The sequence below is a fragment of the Dromiciops gliroides genome, chromosome 2 (genome assembly GCF_019393635.1).
Source record: "Dromiciops gliroides isolate mDroGli1 chromosome 2, mDroGli1.pri, whole genome shotgun sequence".
Lineage (NCBI taxonomy): Eukaryota > Metazoa > Chordata > Mammalia > Microbiotheria > Microbiotheriidae > Dromiciops > Dromiciops gliroides.
Window position 1 is genome coordinate 255,523,488 of NC_057862.1, and position 12,460 is coordinate 255,535,947.

The window sequence follows — 12,460 nt, forward strand, 5'->3', positions numbered from 1 at the left end:
CTTGCACAAGATCACATAGCTATAGTAAGCATCTGAGGCTAGATTTGAAGTTAAGAAAATGAGTCTTTCTGATGTAGGAGGCAAAAAAGAGTTAATAGAAAAGCCTAAGGTCCAAGCTCTAATTCAGATATGAGTTCTAAGAGGGATTCAGATCCCAGTTAATGGATAACTTACAAGTCAGGATGCTAGGTTCTCTTACCCATAGTAATCCATACCCATAATGGGAACAGAGGGAGCTAGACCATGAAGACCTTAAATAAAATGACAGGCTATAGAAATTCTAATGAAAAATGAAGATGTTTTGAAACTAAGCATGGGAACCAGAAAGAGACATGCACAGAAAAGGCCAAATTTGTCCCCAGATTCACCTTATGACATGTAAACTCCCCAAAACACACCTCCACTGAAAAAGGTACCTGCCTCGGGGGTTGGTTTAGGACCCTAGGAACTCCAAATTAGGATAGGCCCTCCCCTGTACATCCCTAAAGTAGAGATTATTATAATGAGACTGATAATCAATTTATCCATACTATAAATATAACTGTCTTTTCTTTCACTATTCGAGAGATACCTTTCCACTATTCTGGTTCTCTCCCTGTGGTCATTCACAGTATTGCAATAAAACTTGGGAAACTGAGTCACTGAATCTTGTAATTCTTTTGGGACAACTCACGATCACTTTGACCCCTAATTCCATCCCACATCAGTTCAAACTCCTGGCTGAGCATGCTTTCCATTGCACCAACTACCAGCCTCAGATATTTTTATTAGCTATATTTTTTTTAGAAGACTGGTGGGGGAGGGCATAATAATTGTTTTCCAGTACTTGAGGGATTATTATGTGGAAGAGAGATGAGACTTATTTTGCCTGACTGCTGAGGGCAGTACTTCTACCAACAAGAAAAAAATACTCACTATTGGAGCTATTCAAACATGGAAAAGATTGCCTTGGGAGGTAATGGCTTCCCCATGGCTGGAGGTTGGCAGGTAGATCTTGGAGGACCACTTGTCAAGGATGTTGTGTAGAGGGAATTCATGCTTCAGACATGAGTCAAACTAGATAACTTCTAAGGTCCTTTTTACTCTGAGATTATTTGCTTTTGAGAGGATTCTGGGGGGAAAATGGGGTGGTTACTTGCCCAACACTACAGAGCAAGTCAGTGGCAGTCAGGAGTATAATAACAAAGCTTAAGTCCCAGTGCTTTGCTCTAGGCTAGTAGGTCAGACAAGCATTGAAGTCATTTTCCCTCAATCAAAAGTTTCTTAAAAGGAGGCAATTACCCATACCCCTCCACTCCATTAACTGTGGCTGTTGATATATTGCTCAGCATTAGGGGAGGTTGTGCACTTGATGAAATTGCTAGTCTTGTCAGGTGAGTGCAGGCTTGGAATTTGGTCAATGAAATGCCTTAGTGTTCTGTGCTTCCTGAACACAGAAGGTCTGATCTCTTGTTCTCCCCAAGAACATTAACCCTTTTGTTCTCACAAAATTCCAGTTGTCCCATCAAAAGATAAAATGATTCTGAAGAACCTATGATGAAAAGTGCTACCTACTTCCAGAGAAAAAACTGATGGAATCTGAATGAGATAGAAACATACTTTTTTTTTTTTTGGGCGAGGCAATTGGGGTTAAGTGACTTGCCCAGGGTCACACAGCCAGTAAGTGTCAAGTGTCTGAGGCCGGATTTGAACTCAGGTCCTCCTGAATCCAGGGCAGGTGCTTTATCCACTGAGCCACCTAGCTGCCCTGAAACATACTTTTTAAACTTTATTTTTCTGTTTTTTTCTTTCTTTCTATTTTTTGGTTTGTGTTGCCTTTTGCAACATGTCTAATATGAAAATATGTTTTGCATGACATATTGTTCAATTGTTTCAGTTGTGTCTAACTCTTCGTGATCCCTTTTGGGGTCTTCTTGTTTTTTTGTTTGTTTGTTTTAGTGAGGCAATTGGGGTTAAGTGAGGCCGGATTTGAACTCAGGTCCTCCTGAATCCAGGGTGGGTGCTCTATCAGCTGCACCATCTAGCTGCCCCTTAGGGTCTTCTTAGCAAAGATAAAAATACTAGAGTGGTTTGTCATTTCCTTCTCCAGCTCAATTTATAGATGAGAAATGGAAGCAAACTGAGTTAAGTGACTTGTCCAGAGTCACGCAGTTAGTAAGTGTCCAAGGCCAGATTTGAATTCGAGAAGATGATTTGAACTCAGGAAAATCCACTGTGCCATGACTACAGATATATAATTTATATTAAAATGCTTGCCTTCTCAAGGAGGAGGAAAAGAAGGAAGGGAATGAGGGAATTCGGAACTCAAAAATCATAAAAAACAAATATTCAAAATTGTTTTTACATGTAATTGAGAAAAAATAAAATAAAAACATTCTTTTTTTAAAAAAAAGGTAAGAGGTGGTGTTATAGTCCCATCCTACAGAAAATATGAGATACAAATTGATGAAGCAACTCAATCATGATGATAATGATGGTGATACTGATGAATAATAGCTAACACTTTTTATATAATGCTTTAAGATTAAGCAAAGCACTTTACAAATATTATATCATTTTATCCTCAGAGAAACCTTGGGAGGTAGGTACTCATTTTATAGATGAGGAAACTGAGGCAGGCAAAGATTAAGTGATTTACCCACTGTCACACAACAGTGACAGTAATAATCTGAGGCTAGATTTGAACTCAGATCTCCCTGACTCCAGGTCCTATACTTCTATTCCCTGCATCATCTAGTTGTCCAAAACAGAGCTGAAAAGAACCTATAGGACTTAATATCCCTTGCTCATGTGATCTCACAAAAAGTTTTTTTTTTTTCTTCAAATTTATCACCATGTTCCAGTTCTCATTCTCTCTACTCTCCTAGCTATTCTGCCCTCTCTCCCTCAGTGGGTAACATGTGACAGTTTCTTAAAGCAACCAAATTCAAGGCCTATGTCCAATTTATGTGACTTAGGAAATAGGAAGAGCAGAAGACTGGGAATTGTGACAATTAAAAATATGAGAGACATAGTTTCTGGGTAATTTAATCATTTTATTAATAGGCTGGCAGATTATTAATAAAAGGATGGTCATTGGACATCTCTTTCAGACCAAAGACCCCTAATAGCAATGGGGTCTCAGTTTATACACCCATCTAATTGTAGTCATTAAATCTAATTGGTTGATGTGATTTGGAGGTATCTTATATTAAAATTAAGTCTGAACAAAAAAAAAACAACAACAAAAAAATTAAGTCTGGGGATACCTGACTTAGGTCCCTCAAATCTTGGTCAAGATTACATCAGAGGAGGCAGCTAGGTGGCCCAGTGGATAAAGCACCGGCCCCTGCAGTCAGGAGTACCTGAGTTCAAATCTGGCCTCAGACACTTAACACTTACTAGCTGTGTGACCCTGGGCAAGTCACTTAACCCCAATTTCCTCACACACACACACACACACAAAAAAAGATTACATCAGAGAAAAATATAGACCCTGCCCTGCCCCCACCCCACCCCCTCAAGTTGATCACAGCAAAACAGTTTCCACCTAGGCATGGTTTGCACAGGCAAAATCTCATCCTTCAGTTATCTATATAAACAGTCCAAGCTGGGGTTGGATTTGACCCAGATGAATCCTACTTTCAAGGAGACCTAAGGGCAGGGTGGGGGGGGGGTAGAAAGAACTAAGAATCATGTTGTCATTGTGTTTATCATTTCGTAGATTCAATCCTTCTGTGGCTTTCCAATAGAATGCTTCCCTTCCTTACCTCCAATTCTTGAGGTCCCTGACTTCTTTCCCATCTCAGCTCAAATCCAACCTACAAAAAGCTGGAGGGCTTTCTTCATTTCCCCAGATGTCAGTGTTTTTCCTCAAGCCAAAATCTTCCTCTGGACAACTTAAAACCCTGAGCTCCTAGTTCTGCTTCCTGTTGCCAAGGTATCTAATCCCTCTTTCATGTGAGGGCCATTCAGATGTTTGAAGACAGCTCAGGTCAGCCAGCCAATAAGTATTTATTGTTTCTTTACACTATATTTATTATTTATTGTAAACAAACACTACTATAGCACTGTGCTAAACCCCAGGGAAATAAAGAAAGGCAAAAGAGAGTCCCTATTCTCAAGAGCTCATAGTCTAATTAGGGAAATAACCTGCAAATAATTATGTACAAACAGCATATACACAGGATAAATTGAAGACAAACAGCAGAGGGAGGGACATTGAGGTGGATGGAGAAAAACTTCCTGTAGAAGGTAGGATTTTAGCTAGAACTTAAAGGAAGTCTTTTCTTCTTTATCACCTCCAAATAATTTTCTGACAAATGGTGGGGGAAAGAGGAGGAAAAGCCTCATATAGGAGGGAGCATTTAAGCTGAGCCTGGAGTGATTAATAAAAGCTAGGAAATTTCAGAAGGGTCTTGGAGCATAATAAAACAAATTAAAAAGTCTTATCCTAGACTCATTATGAATTAAAACTTTTGGATCCCTACCATTTAATTTAATAAGACAATATTCTAATCACTGGACCAGATCTTCTGATGTGATAAGACAACATTTATAACTTAAACATACAAACCTAAGTACTCATTTAAAAAAATAATATTTTATTATTTTTCTCCATTGTAAAAACAATTTTTAACATTCATTTTAAAAGAATTTGGGTTAGACATTCTCTTCCTACCTCTTTCCCCTTCCCTGTCCCTGAGACAGAAAGCAATTTGATAGAGGTTATACATATGCAATCTGCAAAACATATTTCCATATTAGTCAAGTTGTGAAAGAAACAGACAACCCCCCAAAACATGAAAATAATAAAGAAAATAAAAAATAGTATGTTTCAACCTGCATTTGGACTCCATCAGTTCTTTCTATGGAGGTAGAGAACATTTTTCATCTTGAGTTCTTTGGAATTGTCTTAGATTGTTGTTTTGATGAGAATAGCTGTCATTCATTCACAGTTGATCATCATGAAATATTGCTGTTACAATGTTCTCCTGGTTCTGCTCACTTCATTTTGCATCAATTCATGTTAGTCTTTACAGGTTTAAGAACCATTTCTGAAAGCCTAGTTCCTTCAATCTGTCCTCATGTAGCAGAATCTCAAGGTCCTAAACCAACTGATAGGTGGATCCAACTAAGTCAATATGGCTACCAAAATAAATGAGACCACACAATGTATCTTCTCTCTGGTGTCCAGTGGAAGGGCTTGGGGTATTATAGCAGGTTGTTAAGAAGCTCTGTCAGCTGACAAAGTGATGTTCCTTAAGAACAGATCAAGTTACTCTCCTACTCAATAGTCAGTCAGTCAGTCAGTCAATAAACATTTATTAAATACTTACTATATGCCTGCCACTGTGTTAAGTCCCGGGGATACAAAAAGAGGCAAATGACCTTCAAGGAGTTTACAATGAGTGAACAAATATGTACAAACAAGCTATTTAGGATAAATAGGAATTAAGAGAGAGAAGGGATTAGAATTAGTAGGAGTTGGGAAAATATGGGATTATAGTTGGGACTTAAAGGAAGCCAGGGAGGTTAGTAAGCAGAGTTGAGAAGGAAGAATGGTCCAGGCATGGGAGACAGCCAGGACAAATGCTCAGAGCCCAAGACAGAATGCCTGGTTATTGGAATAGTCAGGAGACCAGTGTCTCAGGATTGAAGAGTAAATGGCAGGAATAAAGTTTAAGAAGACTGGAAAGGGGGGCAGCTAGGTAGCACAGTGGATAGAGCACCGGCCCTGGATTCAGGAGGACCTGAGTTCAAATCTGGCCTCAGACACTTGACACTTACTAGCTGTGTGACCCTGGGCAAGTCACTTAACCCCAATTGCCCCATGAAAGAAAGAAAGGAAGGAAGGAAGGAAGAAAGAAGACTGGAAAGGTAGGAGGGGGCTAGGTTATGAAGGACTTTGAATGCTAAGCAGAGGATTTTGTTTTTGATTCTGGAAAGTATAGGGAACCGCTGGAGTTTATTAAGTAGAAGAGATGACATGACCAGACTTGTGCTTTAGGAAAATAATTTTGGTGGCAGAAAGGAGGATGGATGGGAGTGAGGAGAGACTTGAAGCAGGCAGACTCTACACTAGCAGGCTCTTGAAGTAATCAAGACATGAAGTGATTAGTGGCGGCAGTGTCAGAGGAGAGAAGGGGGCATATTCAAGAGATAAAGGTGAAAGGCCCAATAGCCTCACTAAAAAAAAAAAAAAAAAGAAAAAAAAAAGAAAAGCCCCCTGTAGAATATAAGATTTTAGTTGAGACTGAAAGGAAGTCAGAGAAATCAGAGGAAGCCAAGATAAATTACCATCCGCTGGTCCTGGAATATATAATTCACAAAACATTGCAAAGGCCTCTGAATCCACCTCTACTGGAACTCACAAGAAATATTCAGTGATTGGGAAATTTTATTTCAGTGGTCTAGAACTGTTGGAGAAGTATATAGGAATGGATCTATTAAAGGAGAAAAGTGGACAGGGGCTGGGAAAGAAGATAGAGCACTGTTATCTCAACCTACTTACACACAGTGTTAGTTAAGCTGGTCTGTGGGTGGCCATGTCTTTGGGTGGTGCTCAGAGCTAGAGTAACAGGTAAACTAGACCCATATTCCTCAGGCTATAGAAGTTTCTCATTATGTTACCAGTGTAGACTCTCCCAGGGAGCTAGGAGAATAGTTGAAGAGGCTGTCACAGATAATAGTGGGATTCAGTGTGGACCCATTCCTAAATGAGGACAGGTTTGTGGGTGGCTACTTTCCTTCCAGTTAATGTGATTAAATGTGTTTAACCATCCCTAAATTGATCATTCAGCATAAGGGTATTCTATAACGAAATCTGGTTTAGCATTTTGAAACAACTAGTGTTTTATTATGATCCCATACGGTCTTATGCAGCTGGGTGGTGCAGTGGATAAAGTGCCAGGCCTGAAGTCAAGAAGACTCCTCTTTCCTGAGTTCAAATCTGGCCTCAGGAACTTACTAGCTGTGTGATCCTGAGCAAGTCACTTAACCCTCATCGGTAAAATGCACCAGAGAAGGAAATGGTGAACCACAGTATCTTTGCCAAGAAAACCCCAAACGGGGTCACGAAGAGTCAGACACAACTGAAACTACTGAACAATAACAACCAAAAAATGGCCTTATGAGCCTGTCTGGAGGGAAGGGGAATAATAAAAAATGTCCTTGAGCCCTTCCACATTGGGCAATAGAAGCTGTCTCCAGTCAGATGGGGGTGACTAGGTGGGATGAGAGTAATAATAGTTTACAATTATATCTCACTTTAAGGCTTATATTGTCTATATAAACCTTAAAGTTCTATATAGAAGTAATACATTTTTAAATTTCACCTAGTGGGGATATTCATAGAGTATTGAGAGGACTTAAACAAAACCCTCATCATGTTGTGGGAATCTCCTCTGGCAGATTTTTGAGAAGATGTGGACATAAATTACACAGAATCGGTATAGTATGGATTGGTTGCAATCTGCATTGTAAGAAGGACTCTCTGTATTGATAAGATCACAGATCCACTGGAGTATTGAAGGTTTACAAAATTCTTTCTATATGATAATGCTTGTACATAGATTGGGCAGCTTAGGAAACTGAGCCTCATAGAGATAAACTGACTTGGCTGTATTCAGACAACAAGTAAGTGGCACAGCCTGTAGACTACCTTGGCCTGAGTTGTGGGGGAGGCTCCAGAGGTGTAGGTGTAGGGGAAGGGAACAAGCATTTATTAAACACCTTCTCACAACAACCCTGAGAGGTAGGTGCTATTATTACCCTCATTTTACAGATGAGGAAACTGAGGCAAAATGGGTTAAATGACTTGCCCAGGTTCACACAGCTAGTAGTGTCTAAGACTGTTTTTTTTTTTTTTTTTAGTGAGGCAATTGGGGTTAAGTGACTTGCCCAGGGTCACACAACTAGTAAGTGTTAAGTATCTGAGGCCGGATTTGAACTCAGGTACTCCTGACTCCAGGGCCGGTGCTCTATCCACTGCGCCACCTAGCTGCCCCTTAAGACTGGTTTTGAACTAAGGGTTTCCTGATTCCAGGTCACCTAGCTGCCTCAAAACATAAACAGTTTACATTGCTCCAGAAACCCTGTCTTGTCTACCCGGAAAGACTCTTGGAGACTCAGATGATTCAACCTCTTTCTGGGGTCAATCATTTGTTTCCTGAAAGATATTAAAAACTTCTTAGAGCATATCCAGCTTTGCAAAGCTTCACTCCAATGATGGTTCTGGTGTTTCAGTCTGGGCCCTCAACTCAAGTCCCCACATGCAGGGCTGCAGGGGTGGCAGTGAATATAAATTTTAATTCTTTTTTTTTTCTTTGGTGAGGCAATTGGGGTTAAGTGACTTGCCTGGGGTCACACAGCTAGGAAGTATTAAGTGTCTGAGGCTGGATTTGAACTCAGGCCCTCCTGACTCCAGGGCTGGTGCTCTACCCACTGGGCCACCTAGCTGCCCCCTGAATATAAATTTAAGCTGAGTTTCAAGGGATGGATTTCAAGGAAGAGAGAAGGCACAGACCTATTATTCTAAATTCCTCCAGGGCAGAACTATATCCTGTTTTCTACTATATACACTTGTTGAGTGTTGTTTTATACTCAAACTGTGTTTCTACCTAGGGTTGGGAAGCAATGTTAAGGTTTTTTCAAATACTTTTATTTTATTTTATTTTTTTGCGGGGCAATGAGGCTTAAGTGACTTGCCCTGGGTCACACAACTAGTAAGTGTCAAGTGTTTGAGGTCAGATTTGAACTCAGGTCCTCCTGAATCCAGGGCCAGTGCTTTATCTAATGTGCCACCTAGCTGCCCCTTCTCAAATACTTTCTTTCTTTCTTTCTTTTTTTTTTTGGTGAGGCAATTGGGGTTAAGTGACTTGCCCAGGCTCATACAGCTTAGTAAGTGTCAAGTGTCTGAGGTTGGATTTGAATTCAGGTCCTCCTGAATCCAGGGCTGGTGCTTTATCCACTGCACCACCTAGCTGCCCCTTCTCAAATACTCTTTCTTTCTTTCTTTCTTTCTTTCTTTCTTTCTTTCTTTCTTTCTTTCTTTCTTTCTTTCTTTCTTTCTTTCTTTCTTTCTTTCTTTCTTTCTTTCTTTCTTTCTTTCTTTCTTTCTTTCTTTCTTTCTTTCTTTCTTTCTTTCTTTCTTTCTTTCTTTCTTTCTTTCTTTCTTTCTTTCTTTCTTGGTGAGGCAATTGGGGTTAAATGACTTGCCCAGGCTCATACAGCTAGTAAGTGTCAAGTGTCTGAGGTTGGATTTGAACTCAGGTCCTCCTGAATCCAGGGCCGGTGCTTTATCCACTGCACCACCTAGCTGCCCCTTCTCAAATACTTTCAATGATGCTTAGGAAACTGTCAAATTGTATCTTGAATGCCTGGAAGAAAAGTAAAGTATCATACGGGTTTACAAGTGTAAAGGTTGAGTTGGGTTTGGAGTCCCTTCCTCCCCCCACGCATGGGTTGGATAACCACTGAGGTCCCTCCCTGCTCTCTCAAATTCTGTGGTTCTGTGATCATTTTGCCTCTACTACAGCACCATAAACACAATAGATTTCAGTAACTACTTGATGAAAAAAAATGAATGTGACTTAGAAAAAAGTAGTCCTTTGTTCCTACTGAGAGGAAATGTATTTTGTTTACTACTAACTTATTTCTCCCCCTCTAAATCTACCGCATATAATGGTATTTCTCAGAACTGGAGAAGGATGGAACCCCCCTGTAACTCTTGAATTCATTTACACTCATGCTGGATTTCTGCCTGGTTGGAGGGAAGGGATAGTATTGAAATGTTCTAAAATGGGACTTTTAGTGATGCTTAGGAAACTGTCAGGTTGTTCTTTGCATGCCTGGAAGAAAATAATGGTATTTTACAGGTATGCTGAGATTGGTGGGTGAAGGAAAGAAGACATTGTTCCGGTAAGCCTGGAGAGGATTTTTTCTAGGGGTTTTAGCACAGTTTACATACAGAAGAGAAGATAGTTTGTTCATTGTTATTCTATAAAATCTTAAGATCATAGATTTAGAACTAGGAGGAACCTTAAAGGCCTGCTAATTCAATCCCCACATTTTGTAGATAAAGTAACTGAGGCTCTGAAAAGATAAATGACTTGCCAAGTCATAAAAGGTAGATAGAATGATGGACGATAGATAGAGCATTTATTAAAGCTTCTCTATGTGTGAGTCACCGTGCTAAGCACCAGGGTTACGAATAAAAACCCACCAGTCCCTGCGCTCATGGAACTTACATTCTAGTAGGGAAAGACCACACAGCTGAAAGGGAGAGACTTATGACTGGAGATGTCCAGGAAATGCTGGAGAGGGTTGGAACTGAACATCAGTTTGATTTATATTCATTTTTAAATATTCATAGTAAAAATTTACTATGTACTAAATGAAAAGGAAGGGGGATGACAATAACAAGATTCACCTCTGAATATTGTGATGGGACTGAGCCAATGTTATATTTAAAATTCAAAGTGGGCAGCTAGGTGGCACAGTGGATAAGGCACTGGCCCTGGATTCAGGAGGACCTGAATTCAAATCCGACCTCAAACACTTGATACTTACTAGCTGTGTGACCCAGGGCAAGTCACTTAAGCCTCATTGTCCCACAAAAATAATAATAATAATAATAATAATAATAATAGAAAGGGATGTAAATGAGGTCCAAAATAGCTAAATACACAGATCAAAATAAGAATTTTTTAAAACTACCATATCAACTCTGAAACCCATTCATCTCCTTCATCATCCCAAAGATGAATAAATACATATTCTACTCAACTCTATGATAAAGTGGCAAAAAAATGCTATAGCAGTCAGAGAGTCAACTATCAAATTATTAAGCACCTACTAGGCATTGCTAAGCACTGGAGATACAAAGAAAGGCAAAACCCAAACAGCCCCTACTCTCAATACACTCACAGTCTAATGGGAAAGACAACTGAACTTGGGGTCCTCCTTGGATAGCCCTCATGATGGTCTGACAGGGAGCATTTCCAAATCCTCTTGAATCAATTGGAACTAAGCATTTAGATAAGGTCAAAGCTGGCCTAACATAGCCCAGGGTGGTTCCATGGGCAGAGTCCTATTTTCTGGTGAGGAAAGAGTGGAGATGATATAGCCCAGGTAGACAGCATGGCTGGGGATATGCAGGAAGGACTATGGAGGCCTAGAACTGAGCAAGATTAGATCAAAGTTAGTTTATCACAACTCAGGGAGTTTACAGGGGGTTGTAATGGTTAGAATGACGCCACCTGCAGGGTAGAGTCCAGTTTTCCAGTTACAGTGAGTCAAGTGGCAATGGAATGGCTGGAGATGTACAGGAAGTCAGTAACTAGAAGAACCAGGCCTTGAGTCCAAGGTCTCTGATGCCAAATCTGTTTTCTTTCCAAAATTGTGCCCTTGGTATTACAAATTACCCCAGAACCCAAACCCTAAAAATAGAAAAAAAACACAACCCAGAATCACTGTCCCTGCTTCTAACTTGTCTTTATCTCCCCCAGACATCATAGATGGGAGCAATACCTATGGAGAATGGACCTACTTTGCTTACCACCACCACTACCATCGTTGGGCAGGTAAGCCCAAGAACCCCAAGAACAGCAATTCCTAGACTATTGGCCCTACTTCCTGCCTCCCCCCCCCCAGCCATCATCAACTCCTGTAAATAAGGAGCCCACCATCCCCACCAAGTGGCACCTACCAGGCAGGCAAGCCAGCCTAGGTGGCTCAGCAAGGTACCCTAGAGGAGAGGCAGCTGGTGGTATGTTCCAAACAGGTCAAGGTACCACCACCATTGCCTTAACTACCACCACCACCTCCTCCTCTAAGATCCCTGTGAAGGCAGTCCAAGACTTCAAGCCCCAGAGCCCTGGGGGTTCACAGTGTCCTCACTCTGCTCTACCACACCACCTGCTCTCTCTCACTATTAGCCCTATGTCAGCCCAGCCCCCAACAGCCATCATGCAGGGAATCAATCTTTGTGGGAATGTGACTCACAATTTCAGAGGCTATCTCCCTTTCCTCCTTAGCACTCATAACTGCTGGAGACCCAGAAAAGATAAAATCCCTGGAATGGTCAGAGGGTTCAGCATCAGAAACAAATAATTTATCAGTGGAAATAACATTAAAGAAGAGACATTAACATCTGCTCTGCCTACTGTGCCCCAAGGATCATGGGGGTCTTTCCATCTGACAGCTGAAACATCCTAGAATATATGAGCTCCCTGAGAGCAGGGACCATCTTGCTTTTCAGTTCATATCCCTAGCACTTAGCCTTAGTACTTTGCACATATTAGGTACTTGCTAAATGCTTTTTTATACATTCAAATATGGAAAATCATATTGGCATAAAGCACCAGCCCTGGATTCAGGAGGACCTGAGTTCAAATCCAGCCTCAGACACTTGACACTTACTAGCTGTGTGACCCTGGGCTTAACCCTCATTGCCCCAGAAAAAAAAAAAAGAAAAAAG

At 40.7% G+C, this 12,460-nt stretch overlaps 1 pseudogene; it reads left to right on the plus strand.

Moving 5' to 3' along the window:
* Positions 1 to 12,460, plus strand: part of LOC122738668 — a 178,262-nt pseudogene that overhangs the window by 12,496 nt on the left and 153,306 nt on the right.